A 15,493-nucleotide genomic window follows, 5' to 3' on the forward strand; every position below is an offset into this window, starting at 1 on the left:
CTTTATTTAGCAGTGGATAAAAGGGACCAGCTCTGATGCTGGCTTGCACAGAACTGATCTGGCAGAGGGCTGAAATACACCCCCCCAATAAATCTCACCCACTGAGTCATAGGTCATCAAATGGTTGTGATCAATCTCCTTTGGGACCTCCCCTTCTCTTCCATCTTTTTCATCAAGGATGGTGAAGAGTTTCTTCCCAGCCATGATCCTTTGGATGCCATTGACTGTGGGGACAGAGAAGTGTTGTCCCTTGAAAGTCTTACCAAGGTCCTTGGGATCAAGACACACCACGAGTGACTCATTATTCTTCTGTGTAATAATAACTGAACTACTCACGCAGGCTGGAAGGTTAGTCGCTATAGAAGTGACCTCCATAGACTTGAGAGGCTTCAGTTGCTCTATGAGCTCAGTTGGTAGAGCGCGAGTCTCTTAATCTCCGGGTCGTGGGTTCAGGCCACACATTGGGCAAAAGATTCCTGTATTGCAGGGGGTTGGACTGGATGACCCTCATGGTCCCTTATAACTGTATGATTCTATGATGGTGTGGGGAAATCTTCTTGCATTTATGGACAGCAGGGGCCCACAGCCAGGTCCACATAAATATAACATGCACCAAAAAGCATCCCAGGCCAGCAAAAGCACCAGAATACGCTGTAAGGAGATTATCTTTAGAAGCGGGCAATTGTCTTTTTTTTTTTTTTTATAAAATTTTTATTGGTTTTACAACATTTTTAAGAAAAACAAACAAACACAAAAAGTGACAGACATACATGAATAGTTTCAAACATATTTTCATAAACCTCTTTTCTTGAACTTCCCCATACCCCCCCTCTCTGCATCCCAATGTCCATAATTCAACTAGCAACTCCCAGTTGTTACTTTCTAATCTCTGTCATCTTAGTCCTCTTTTATAGTCTAGCCTTGTATCCCTGTACCCTTTTGCTTCTGGAAACCACAACATTTTAGCATTCATTAAGTTTATAGTAGTCCTTAAGATAACTTTTAAATTTTCTCCATTCTTCTTCCACCGTCTCTTTTCGTTGATCACGGATTCTGCCTGTCATCTCGGCCAGTGTCATATAGTCCATCACTTTCATCTGCCATTCTTCCAAAGTGGGTAAATCTTGTGTCTTCCAATACTTTGCGATAAGTATTCTTGCTGCTGTTGTGGCATACATAAAGAAAGTTCTATCTTTCTTTGTCACCAATTGGCCGACAATGCCCAAGAGGAAGGCCTCTGGTTTTTTAGAAAAGGTACATTTAAGTACCTTTTTCATTTCATTATAGATCATTTCCCAGAAGGCCTTTATCTTCGGGCATGTCCACCAAAGGTGATAGAAAGTACCTTCAGTCTCTTTACACTTCCAACATTTATTGTCGGGCAAATGATAAATTTTTGCCAGTTTGACTGGGGTCATGTACCACCTGTAAACCATTTTCATAATGTTTTCCTTTAAGGCATTACATGCCGTAAATTTAATACCGGTGTTCCATAACCATTCCCAGTCAGCTGACATAATGTTATGTCCAACATCCTGAGCCCACTTGATCATAGCCGATTTAACTGTTTCATCCTGTGTGTTCCATTTCAACAACAAGTTGTACATTCTAGATAAATTCTTAGTATTGGGTTCTAGCAATTCGGTCTCTAGTTTTGATTTTTCCACCTGGAAACCGATTTTCCTATCCTGTTTAAAAAATTCCATTATTTGGCGATATTGGAACCAATTTTCTACTTTATGCTTCAATTTCTCCTGACTTTGTAGTTTGAATTTATCTCCATCCTGTTCTAAGATTTCCCAATACTTCGGCCATCCGACCTCCATATTGAGTTTCTTCACTGCTTTAGCCTCCACTGGTGACACCCATCTAGGGGTTTTATTTTCCAATAGATCTTTATATCTTATCCAAACATTAAATAATGCTTTTCTAACAATGTGATTTTTAAAGGCACTATTAACTTTATCATACCAAAGATATGCATGCCAACCGAAAGCATTATTGAAACCTTCCAGATCCAAGATGTCCGTGTTCTCGAGGAGCATCCATTCTTTCAGCCAGCAAAAGGCTGCTGCCTCATAATACAATTTTAGGTCCGGCAGGGCAAAACCCCCTCTTTCTTTAGCGTCAGTCAATATTTTAAATTTAATTCGGGGCTTTTTGCCCTGCCAGACAAATTTCGAGATGTCTTTGTGCCACCTCTTAAAACATTCCATCTTGTCAAGAATCTGCAAGGTCTGAAACAAAAACAACATTCTAGGCAATACATTCATTTTAATTACTGCAATTCGGCCTAACATTGACAGTTTCAAATTTGACCATATTTCTAGATCTTTTTTAATTTCTGACCAACATTTTTCATAGTTGTCCTTATACAAATTCACATTCTTAGATGTTAAATAAACCCCTAGGTATTTCACCTTCTTGACCACAGTCAAACCTGTTTCCTCTTGAAATTTCTCCTTTTCCATATCTGTTAGGTTTTTCCCTAAAACTTTAGTTTTTTGCTTATTCAACTTAAATCCAGCTACCTGGCCAAATTGTTGTATTATTTCTAGGACCTTTTTCGTACTAGTGTTTGGCTCTTGCAAAGTCAATACTAGGTCATCTGCATACGCTCTTAACTTATACTGTTTAGCTCCGACCTGCACACCTTTGACCTGCTGGTCATTTCTTATCATGTTCAGCAACACCTCCAGAACTGAAATAAAAAGTAATGGGGAAATTGGGCACCCCTGTCGTGTTCCTTTTTCTATCTTAAGTTCCTCAGTCACGACATTATTTACAATCAGTTTAGCTTTTTGTTCAGAATATATTGCAGCCATACCATTCTCAAAACCCTGGCCTACCCCCATCCCATGAAGATTCTTCCTCATAAAACTCCAAGAAATATTATCGAAGGCTTTCTCCGCATCCACAAAGATCAATACTGCTTTAGTGTTTATATTCACCTCTAACTTTTCCAAAATGTCTATTACATTCCTTACATTATCTGCTAGGTGTCTCTTAGGGAGAAAGCCTGCTTGGTCTCTATGAATCTTCTCCATCAAGACTCTTTTAAATCTTTTTGCCAAAATGTCTGCAAAAATTTTGTAATCCACATTAAGCAGTGATATTGGGCGGTAGTTCTTAAGTTGGGTCCTTTCAGTCTCTGACTTTGGTATGAGTGAAATATATGCCTCTTTCCACGATTCAGGTGCCCTTTTTCCCTCAAGGATCTCATTACAAACTTCTCTTAGTGGTTGAGTCAGCCATTCCTTCAGCGATTTGTAGTATCTGGAAGTCAGTCCATCTGGTCCCGGAGATTTGCCCAATTGCATATTCTGAATGGCAGCCTCTATCTCTTGTTCTGAGATTCTCTGGTTCAGATCCATCTTACTTTGATGAGAGATGTTTCGTAGTCCATATCTTCCAAGGAATTTATCTATATCTTCTTCATTTTGCGGACCTTGAGTGTAAAGTTTTTTAAAATAACTTAAAAAGCAATTTCTAATTTCATTGGGTTTAGATATGTTCTTTCCATCCACCTCTAGGCTTGTAACTGTATTTAGTTTCTGCCTTTTCTTCAGTTGCCATGCCAAAAGTTTACCACATTTATTTGCTGATTCAAAAGTCTTTTGCTTCATTTGCTTTATCTTCCATTCAATCTCTTGGTTCATCAATTCCATATATTGTGTTTGATATAACTTGATCTCTCTTAAAATATCTGTCAGGGAACTGCCATCGGAGCATCAGGTGGTGGAGGGGCTCAGGGAGGAAGAAAGAGACTCAACAGCTGAAGCAGGCACCAGCAGGGGGAGGAGTGATTCTCTGAGGGAATGTGAGCAGGAGGGAGGGCTCAGGGACGCTTCCAGCGAAAACAGTGGGGAGGTATCTGAGTCTCACATAGGGAGACCTACACCTCGCCGGAAACTGTCACGCCGTGAGTCCAGGAGACGCGTTTCCGTTAAGGAGCTCCTTTGCTGGAAACGCTTCCGCAGACAGCCACTGTCGGACTCTACTAGTGACTAGAGCAGACATGTCTGAGGAGCTCCGTCACACACTGAGGTTTGTGGGGTCGCACAAACTCTGAGGGAGCACGATTTTACGCACAAGCAGCTAATCAATCCCTAACAGCAGTCCGACAGTCTTTGTACGCTGCCTGTGCAAGAGAAAGCATCATGAGCGAACCAACCGGAACCGGAGGAGCTGGGGTTGGGGCTGGTCCAAGCTTGGAAGATAGATACCGAGCGTTGGAGGTCCAACTGGCGCTGCAGACGGCGAGGCTGGAGGAGAGAAGGGCTCAGGATGCAGACAAGAAGGGGAGAGCCACTCAGTTCCCCAGAAAGGTACCAGGATTGGTGCAGAAGTTTGGGGGGGACCCCAAGGATTACCATGCCTTTAGGACAGAGATGCAATATGCACTTAATGTGCAGTTTGATGAATTCCCTGATGAGGAATCACGAGTTGCTTTCGTGATTGGGCATCTTGAGAGGGGGGCGAGAGACTGGGTTCGACCCCTGATGGCAACGCACAATGACGTACTAAAGGACACGATGAAGTTCTTTCGTGCAATGGATATCATGTTTTCCAGCGATATTGAGGAAGGGGTGGTGCGCAGACAGCTAATGGCTTGCAAGCAGGGAAGCCGATCTGTCCGTGAGTACTGGACTGAGTTTACCATGCTGGTTCACAGACTGGGTTGGGATTTATCGGCGGCACCCATTCAGATGCTATTTGAAGAAGGTCTTTCGTCGGCTGTGAAAGACGAGCTGTCACGGAGCCCCAGGGCGGGGTCTATGGATCAGCTGACCAAATCTGCGCTGACCATAGGAGCGCGTCAGGAGGCAAGAGCCTTGGAGAGGCGGGAAGGGAGAGGGGAACGTTGGAAGGAGTTCCGCATTCCAGACATTCCTGAGCCAGCTTTCCCGCCGGCAGAGCCGATGGAAATCGGGACAGCGCGCGCGCGCGCATTTTCAAAACCCAGCGAGGGGGCTAAGAAGGAGGGAAAGGGCGCCCGGAAATGCTATCTCTGCCAACAGCCAGGCCACTTTGCCAGAGTCTGCCCCCAGAGGAAGGAATGGCAAGGGATGGTGGGAGCTGTTGAGGGGGAAGAGCAGGGGGAGACGGAGCAGGTAAAAGCCAACGCCTGGTTGCCACAATCGGGGCACTGCAGCCAGGCCAAAGAGCAGTGAAAGTGCCCGTGCCAGAAGCTCCTCGACCTGCTCTAGTGATTGAAGTGTTGCTAGAGCTGCAAAATGGACACCCCCTAAAAATAAAGGCGCTATTGGACTCAGGCAGCTCCTGCAATTTTATGAGCAAGGAGTTTGCTGCTGAACACCAGATACAGACTATCCCTTTAAGCAACCCCCTGCAGGTGACCACGATCGATGGCAGGGAGTTGTTGGGAGGAGGAGTCAGCTTGCAGACGGTCCCAATGATCATGAGGGTGGCAAGGCACACAGAACTGATAGCGTTTAATGTGGCCACCTTGGGAGGCGCTCCCATTATTTTGGGAATGAGCTGGCTAGCTCTACATGATCCGCTGGTTGGCTGGCATCAAAGAGTGGTGTCCTTTGGTTCAGCACATTGCTTAGAACACTGCAAAGGGGAAAAGGGTTCAGCAGGGGCCCAAGCCACCCTAGCAGGGACTGAAGTAATGGAGAAGGTGAAGGTACCACCACAGTATGCAGATCTCAGCGACGTGTTCAGCGAGAAGGAAGCTGACCAACTACCCCCGCATAGGCCCTTTGATTGCCAGATCAATTTACTCCCTGGAGCACAGCTTCCTGTGGGCAAGTTGTATGCCATGTCAGACAGGGAAATGCAGGAGTTGCGAGAGTTTATTGACAAGAACCTGAAGAGAGGTTTCATCAGAGAGTCCAAAGCAGCGGGGGGTAGCCCAGTGTTTTTTGTGGACAAAAAAAACGCGGACAAGCCGAGACTTGTATGTGACTTTAGGAGGTTGAACGCAGTGACTGAACCAGTGGTGTTCCCTATGCCCAGGATTGATGATATTTTGACCAGGGTGCGGAAGGGAAAGATTTTTACAAAGCTGGATCTAAGGGGGGCGTACAACCTGATACGCATAAGGAAAGGAGATGAATGGAAAACCACCATGTTTACCCCTTTGGGGGCATTTGAATATCTCGTTATGCCATTTGGATTACAAGCAGGCTCCGCGTGCTTTCAATCTTTTATGAACCATGTACTGGGCCCTTTGCTCTACAAGAATTGCGTTGCTTTCCTAGATGATGTGTTGGTGTATTCGGAGAATGAGGAGCAACATGTGAGAGACGTCAGAGAAGTGTTGAGGAGACTGCAAGCCAACAGGCTGTGGGTGAAACTGGAGAAGTGTCAGTTTCATACCAAGGAGGTGGAATTCCTGGGGTACCGCCTGTCAGACAAGGGATTGGCCATGGATCCCGGCAAGGTGCAGGCGGTGCTGGACTGGAAAACACCAAAAACCAAGAAGGATGTGCAGAGGTTCCTAGGGTTTGGAAACTTTTATCGTAAGTTCATCCGCAACTTCGCCCATCTGACGGCGCCCATTACTGACTGTCTCAGCAGTAAAAAGAAGTTTGTATGGACGGCGGAGGCGGAGCGAGCGTTTGAGGAGCTGAAAAGGGCCTTCGCCTCTGAAGAACAACTTCTGCATGTGGATTTACAAAGGAAGCTAAGGGTCGAAACAGACGCATCTGACAAAGCCATAGGGGCGGTGCTTCTTCTGCAGCCGGGAAAGGAGGAGTCAGAGTGGCGACCGTGTGCCTTCTTTTCGCGAAAGCTGAACAAATCCGAGAGGAACTACACGGTGTACGACCGAGAACTTCTTGCGATTCATGAGGCGTTCCGGAGATGGAGGCATCTGCTAATTGGTGCACAACATAAGGTGCAAGTGTGCACGGACCATAAAAATCTAGAGTATTGGAGAACTGCGCGAGTGCTCAACCAAAGGCAGTTGAGATGGGCCCAGGAGTTCTCCAAATTTAACTTTGAGATTTGTTACGTGCCAGGCCCAGAGAATGTTAGGGCGGACGCTCTCTCACGCAAACCTGAATATTTGGAGGGGGAGGGAGCACCTGAAGAAACCCATATCATCCCAGAGGATCGCTGGGTGTGTGGGGCGACTTTGGTGGGACAAAGGGAATTGGTAGAGGGTACGGTGCTTGATGCATACGCCCAGGACAAACTCAGGGGTCTCAGGAGGGAGGAAGACAAACCCGGTGGTTTTGAGGAGAGAAATGGGGCATTGTATTACAAGGGAGCGTTATATATACCCGAAGGGGAATTGAGGGAGAAGGTACTCAAGCAGTTGCACGATAGTCCCACAGCAGGGCATTTTGGGCAACACAAGACCATGTGGCTGGTTACTAGGGAATTTTGGTGGCCCAAGGTCAGGGAAGATGTGCGGGAGTATGTGAGAGGGTGTGAACAATGCCAAAGAGCCAAGGGGGAGAGGCGGGCGCCGGCTGGTTTATTAGAACCACTGCCCACACCTGAAAGACCGTGGGAAGCAGTGGCAATAGATTTCATGACTGATCTGCCAAGGTCTAGAGGGAAAACAGCCATCATGGTGGTGGTAGACCTGTTAACTAAAATGGCCCACTTTATAGCCTGCTCACATGCGGTCACAGCAGAAGAAACAGCCAAATTGTTTGTAGAGAATGTGTTTCGGCTGCATGGCGCCCCCTTGAGGGTGGTTTCAGACCGGGGAAAACAATTTACTTCCAGGTTCTGGAGGAAGCTCATGAGCTTACTGCATGTAGAGGTTAATTTCTCAACGGCCCGTCATCCAGAAACCAACGGGCAGGCGGAAAGAGCAAATGGGGTTCTCCAGCAATATTTGAGGTGTTACGTTAATGACAGAGAGAATGATTGGGTGGAGAAGCTGGCGTTGGCAGAATTTGCCTACAACAATGCAGAGAACGTGTCCACGGGGATGAGCCCCTTTTTGGCTAATCACGGGTGCCATCCCAGAGCCTTCCCAGGGGGGGAAGGGGAGAACTGGAGCGTTCCAGCTGCAGAACAGTTCGTTGAAGAAATGGAAGCGATTCATCGCCAGCTCCAACTCAACTTAAACAGGGCTAAGGAGGAATATAAGAGGCAGGCAGACAAAAACAGAAGAGAAGGTGAAAGCATTAGGGTGGGGGACCAGGTGTGGCTGTCAACCCAAGGGTTGCCATTCAAAGGAGGTTGTAAGAAGTTAAGACCCAAAAGGCTGGGTCCGTTTGAAGTCATGCAGCAGGTCAACCCAGTGGCTTTCAGACTCCGGTTACCGAACCACATGAAGCTGCACCCAGTTTTTCACAGGTCGTTGCTGTCACCGTATAGAGGAGACAGTGAAGGGAGGGTCACTAGGGGACCAGCAATGGAGGAGAAGGAACACAGCTACCATGTAGCGGAGATCCTTGATTCCAGGTGGAAGGGAGATCAAGTAGAGTATTTGGTAATGTGGGAAGGGGAACCGGAGTCGGAAAACACCTGGGTTAGGGCAGAGGATGTCAATGACGAAGTTTTAATAGAGACTTTTCATCAGAGGTTCCCACGTAAACCTCAGCCTGTAGCGAGGTTCCGAAGGGAATACTTTGCCACCACCGATGAGGAAGAGGAGTTGGAGGGGTTCCCAGATTCTGAAGAGGAAGAGGATTCAGCGAGCCAGGACGACGATCGATGGAGGGAGTTGTTCGAGACGTCTGAAGATGAGGAAGATTCTTTTCGGGGTTTTAGCCCTTCACCTCCCAGAGGGGAGGTAATGGGAGGGGGTGAGGGGGGCCCTGGAGGGGAGGTGGATGTCAGGGAACTGCCATCGGAGCATCAGGTGGTGGAGGGGCTCAGGGAGGAAGAAAGAGACTCAACAGCTGAAGCAGGCACCAGCAGGGGGAGGAGTGATTCTCTGAGGGAATGTGAGCAGGAGGGAGGGCTCAGGGACGCTTCCAGCGAAAACAGTGGGGAGGTATCTGAGTCTCACATAGGGAGACCTACACCTCGCCGGAAACTGTCACGCCGTGAGTCCAGGAGACGCGTTTCCGTTAAGGAGCTCCTTTGCTGGAAACGCTTCCGCAGACAGCCACTGTCGGACTCTACTAGTGACTAGAGCAGACATGTCTGAGGAGCTCCGTCACACACTGAGGTTTGTGGGGTCGCACAAACTCTGAGGGAGCACGATTTTACGCACAAGCAGCTAATCAATCCCTAACAATATCCTGAGACTTTGGTTTTGTTCTTAATTTCCTCTCTCCTTCCTTTATCATTTCCAAAATCTTCTCTTTTTTCTCAGTTTGTTTTTTCCTCTTTATTGAATTTTGTTGAATCAAAAATCCTCTCATAACCGCTTTACTTGCGTCCCAGATCACTCTTTTCTCCACGTCGGTCCTCAAATTTATTTCAAAATAGTCTTTTAGGGTCTTTTGGGCCTTCGTGAGAATCTCCTTATCTCGAAAGAGGGTGTCATTCATTCTCCATCTAAATTGACCAGTTATTGTGAGTTTCATCTCCATCTTCACGGCATTATGGTCGGAGCAAGTTTTTGGGCAGATTTCCACTTTCTTAATCTTTGGAGCCAGTCCACTAGTAACCCAGATTTGGTCAATTCTGGTCCAGGTCATCATTGCTTGGGAGAAAAAGGTTCCCTCTCTCTCCAGAGGGTTCCTTGTTCTCCAAATGTCTATCAAGTCCATGTTTTCTGTCATTTCGAAAAAAGTCTTAGGGAGTCTCCCTTCTTTGGTGACTGTTAGTCTTTGTGCCTTGTCCATATTAGTGGAGACCACGCCATTCATGTCTCCCATGATTATCATATTGTAATCCAGATAGTCCGTCAAAATTTCATGAAGTCTCTTAAAGAAGTCAGATTTGCCTTCATTTGGTGCATAAATTCCAACAACTAGAAATTTTTCTCCTTGTACTTGTATCTCCACAGCCAGATATCTCCCTTGTTCATCTTTGAATATCATTTTTGGAGCCCATTTCTCCTTCACATATATTACCACTCCTCTCTTCTTAACTTTGTCTGATGAAATAAATTCTTGTCCTAGCCTTTTATTTGTGAGTAATCTCCTGTGGGCTCTGGTTATGTGAGTTTCTTGTAAACATATCAAGTCCAGTTGTTCTCTGTTCAAAATATGAAATACTTGTCTTCTCTTCAAAGGCCCATTCAGTCCATTACAATTCCAACTAAGGAATTGCAAAGCCATCTTGTTATTTTCTTAAGGCTCCTCCAACAGCTCCAAGTTGTTGCTCTTCTTCTGATGGTGGTGGTTTTTGTCCAATCGAGAGATTCAGGATATCCAGTGCTCTCCTCTGTTCTGCAAGTACGTCCACAGTCCCCTTCTGTAGGTCCTCCTGGTATCTTGCCAAAAATTTGTCTTTATCTTGAATTGTCTTTATTTTCACTTTCTTTACCTTGTAGTCGAATGACAGTCCTTGTGGGAACTCCCACCTGAAACGGATAGAATTTTTCTTTAGCAAAAGAACCAAGTCCTTGTAGAAGTTTCTTAAATCCAAAATATATTTTGGGATGTCTTTAAAGATCTGTACAGCTGAATTTCCAATTTGCAAGGCCTTTTCAAAGTGTAGTCCTAATATTTTATCTCTTTCCTCCTTGGATCTGAGTGTAATCAAACAGTCTCTCGGTGTCTTTCTATCTTGCTTTTTACCCAGTCTAAAGGCAGTCGTAATTTTAAATTCGTCTTCCTCAAGGTCCCAGCAATCCGCAAACTCCCGTGTCAAATATTCCACAAGGTTGTCTCTTTCATTCTCCGGAATCAGTCTTAATTTTAAATTTCTCTCTTTCCTCTGTAACTCCCACAAGGCCAAAGTTGCATCATGCTCATAGACCTTCTTGGCAAGTGGCTCTAATTTCTCCTGTGTCTCTCCGGCAGTGGCTTTTGCCTCTTCGGCAATTTGGCGCGTGGTGGCGTTTTCCTCCACCAATTTGTTTATAGATTCTGTATTCTGGTTTAATCTTGCTGATATTTCTGTTAATTTTTGTGTGTTCTCTGAAGTCTGTTTTGTCAAAGACTCCAGAGTTTGGTTTATCTTGAGCAAGGCCTCTGTCACAGCTTCCATAGAGACGGCTGCTCCTTTGTCTTGTCCTGTTGTTCCTGCTGATCCGGCTGTTGCGCCTGAAATTGAGCCTCTTTTCTTTGCCTGTTGCAGCTGCAGCTGTTGTTGTTGTTGTTGTTGCTTGATCTTGGCTCTTGTAACTATCTCTTCTTGTGGGCCACTCATGTCAAGGTCAATTCCCACGGGATTATTCTCCCTTGGAAAATTCCACTGTCTTAGGCCGTGCCAAGTTTTACTTTATCCTCTAGAGGGAGCAAATCAAAATGGCCATAGAACAGGATTTCCAAATACAAAAACAAAGGAGACAGTCCACGATGTAAAAAAGAAGGAGATTAACACAGTCAAAGTCAATGTTGCTAAAGACTTATAACTTCAAATTGCCACAGTTGCCCAGTTTATACTGTTTCTTCTTATGATATACAGCGATCAGGCACTGTGGAAACTTTGTATCAAAGTATCACTTCACAGGAAAAAGTCAGTTCAGTGTACTAAAAAGGCAGACCGTTTCATGCTTTCAAATAGGTGAGATAGCAGAGGTTTTTTTCCTCCAAATAGATCATGCAGTTGTTGGTCAGATTCACCTCCCCTCTGCCCTGCTTGCTAGAGGGGAGATCAAAGGTCTAAATGTCCGGTTTATATGATCAAAGAGCAGGTTTAAACGGATGCAAGTTTAGAGTTCCGTTGCTTTCACTTTCATGCAGTCGGGGGGAGGCAGACTTCCTTTGCTTAAATCTCCCCGTTTTTAGCCCAATTTCTAAAATTTTAAAGGGTCCCGATTATTTTCCAGCTCTTACTCACGGGAATTCAGTCCAAATTTTCTTTTCAGGAAGGAATCGGCGCTCTCCGCTTATGGCGACGCGGCTTCACTTCGCAGGCTGGGTAGCGACTCTCAGCACCGCGCTCTCTCCCGATGTCGATCCGTAGCCTTTAAAAAGGCTCTTTCACGGTACCGGGGGGGCGCGAAGGTGCCCACCGAGTCTCCTTGTTCTCAGGCTTCAGCGCCTGGGATTTTAGGGGTCCCCCGCTCGCCGTAGCGGGTAAGACCCGAACTTGCGAAGCAGTCCTTCTCCGGAGCTCGGAGGTAGGACCGCCATTAAGCGCTGGCACCGACCGGAAGTCTTCAGAAGCGGGCAATTGTCATGTGACTTCATGCACATCCTGGACCAGATCCATAGCCTCACCTGCTGCAGAGCCTAATAATGCCAGATCTCCTTTAGCAGTGATAAAAAATGGTGAGAACTGCCTCAAATGCACCTGTCCACTTCGAAAGAAATATGCTTGCCAGTAACAATCCCTGTGGAACACCAGGAAGTCCTGAATGCTTTTTGCCCTGCTCTCTGTCTTGCCAATGCAGTGCCCATGCACCAAGGAGTAAGGTTCTCCTCCTTCATGGGTTAGCTTGCTGCACGGCTTTGCAAAGCGATGTTTTGTGGAGCAGCCGAAGCAAAAGCTTCTGAACACTTGGACAGCTCCTGGGACTGTTGGTGGAGCCCTCACCCAGTTTGTGCAGCATTTCCCTTGCGCAGCAGACATAGCAGGGGACTTCATGGCTTTTTGCACTTCGGTTGTGCTTCTGTTTATCCTGAGCTCTTGCATACATTTGTCTCTCTGCAGCTCTAAGCGCTCACTGCTTCTTCAGCTCGGCAAATGTTGACAGCACAAGTAGGGGTCAAGTGAGGGTTTCTTAGCAACCTAGCCCTCAGTGAGTTTCTGAGTTTACTCCACAGACAACAGGATTCACATCAGTCTGCAAAACCACAAGTTTGTGTAATCGCCTTTAAATCTCTGCCACAGAGACCAATGCTTCCCCACCCAATTCCATCTAACCTCTTGTGTCTCTCATAAGTCACACTATTTTCTTTCTTTCTTTTCTTTATTTTGGAGCGGAGCAAGCCTTAAATTTGCTGGGAACAACAGACATCTTTTGCTTTTCAGCTTCACCAGTGAACTGAAAGATACCGAAAACCTCCCTGGCCTCTTCTCCAGACACATTCAGGAAAAGGGCAGATTGGAATCTGTCCAAAGACCTGCTCCCACCTTATCCAGTTCTTGGTCACATTGCTCTGAAGCACCAGCTGCCCCAGGGACTCTGTTTGTCCCATAGTCACTGTGCTGGGGTATCAATGGAGAGCAAGACCAACTCTGACACCATATAATATTCCTAAGTGGCATCAGATATAGAGCTTATCTACAACTCTGTTTGCCTCTATCGGAAACCCAATATTTAGCCCTGAATTGGAATAAATGGCAATTGGGTTCCTTCCCAGAGTGCTATTTGTTCCAATTTATCACTAAAGAGTGGGTTTTCTGGGGGGAAGTGGCAGGGCAAAGGCAAAACTGCCTAGAAAGCACAGGGACTAGCAGAAGTGCGGACGGGTTCAAAGTCAGTAAATCATGCTTTGCTGTATTAAGTCCAGATATTAAACGTGTTGCTTGCAGAAAAACACCCCTATTTAGTTATTGGCTTTTAAAGAGGTATCACAAAAGGGCTGCAAAGTGTCAGATATTGAAATTGTTATGGAGATGTGTTTGTGTGCTTGCTGTTTTGCCATTTGTTGCTCCATCTCACAGGGACATAGGAAGCTGCCTTAGTCTGAGCCAGCCCATTCGTCCATCCAGCTCAGGATTGTCCCAAACCTTTCCCCTGCCTCACGGACCACTTTAAAAATGCAGAGAGTCTTGGAGGACCGCTTCTGCTTCTTGCAGCAATTGCAGCGTGCTGCCCTAGTTGCTATATGACTCTTAATCACATTGCTATTGCTTTGCTTATTTTTCATGTTGCCTTTTATTATATTGTAATAATAATAATAATAATAATAACAACAATTATTATTATTATTATTATTATTATTATTATTATTATTATTATTATTATTATTATTTATACCCCGCCCATCTGGCTGGGTTTCCCCAGCCACTCTGGGCGGCTTCCAAAAGAATATTAAAATACTGTGATACATCAAACATTAAAAGCTTCCCTAAACAGGGCTGCCTTCAGATGTCTTCTAAAAGTCTGGCAGTTGTTGCTCTCTTTGACATCTGGTGGGAGGGCGTTCCACAGGGAGGGCGCCACTACCAAGAAGGCCCTCTGCCTGGTTCCCTGTAACTTGGCTTCTTGCAATGAGGGAATCACCAGAAGGCCCTCGGTGCTGGACCTCAGTGTCCGGGTAGAATGATGGAGGTGGAGACGCTCCTTCAGGTATACTGGACCGAGGCCGTTTAGGGCTTTAAAGGTCAGCACCAACACTTTGAATTGTGCTCGGAAACATACTGGGAGCCAATGTAGGTCTTTCAAGAACGGTGTTATATGGTATCGGTGGCCGCTCCCAGTTACCAGTCTGGCTGCTGCATTCTGGATTAGTTGTAGTTTCCGGGTCACCTTCAAAGGTAGCCCCACGTAGAGCGCATTGCAGTAGTCCAAGCGGGAGATAACCAGAGCATGCACCACTCTGGCGAGGCAGTCCGCAGGCAGATAGGGTCTCAGCCTGCGTACCAAATGGAGCTGGTACACAGCTGCCCTGGACACGGATTTAACCTGTGCCTCAATGGACAGCTGTGAGTCCAAAATGACTCCCAGGCTGTGACCTGGTCCTTCAGGGGCACAGTTACCCCATTCAGGACCAGGGAATCCTCCACACCTGCCCGCCTCCTGTCCCCCAGAAACAGTACTTCTGTCTTGTCAGGATTCAATCTCAATCTGTTAGCCACCATCCATCCTCCAACTGCCTCCAGACACTCACACAGGACCGTCACCGCCTTCACTGGTTCTGATTTGAAAGAGAGGTAGAGCTGGGTATCATCCACATACTGATGAACACCCAGCCCAAACTCCCTGATGATCTCTCCCAGCGGCTGCATGTAGATGTTGAAAAGCATGGGGGAGACGACAGAACCCTGAGGCACCCCACAAGTGAGAGCCCAGTGGTCTGAACACTCATCCCCCACCACCACTTTCTGAACACGGCCCAGGAGGAAGGAGCGGAACCACTGTATAACAGTGCCCCCAGCTCCTCAAGACGGTCCAGAAGGATGCTATGGTCGATGGTATCAAACGCCGCTGAGAGATCCAGCAGAACTAGGAAACAGCTCTCACCTTTGTCCCTAGCCCGCCGGAGATCATCAACCAGTGCGACCAAGGCAGTTTCAGTCCCGTGATGAGGCCTGAATCCCAACTGGAAGGGATCCAAATGGTCCACTTCTTCCAGGCGTGCCTGGAGTTGTTCAGCAACCACTCAGTGAATTCCACACAGTGCCACAATAATAAAACACAAGCACCAAAAAGAAGCAATAACGACGAAGTTAAAAAAATGTGAATATTTCACGGACTGCACCTGCCATTCGCAGCTGCTGCACCTGATGTTCTCCAAAGCCAATGGCAACTAACCACGACATTATTATTATTATTATTATTATTATTGCTCTTCTCTCCATTTGCACCAGGGACGCAGGTGGC

This window comes from Podarcis bocagei, assembly GCF_964188305.1.
Source record: "Podarcis bocagei genome assembly, chromosome: 6".
Classification (NCBI taxonomy): domain Eukaryota; kingdom Metazoa; phylum Chordata; class Lepidosauria; order Squamata; family Lacertidae; genus Podarcis; species Podarcis bocagei.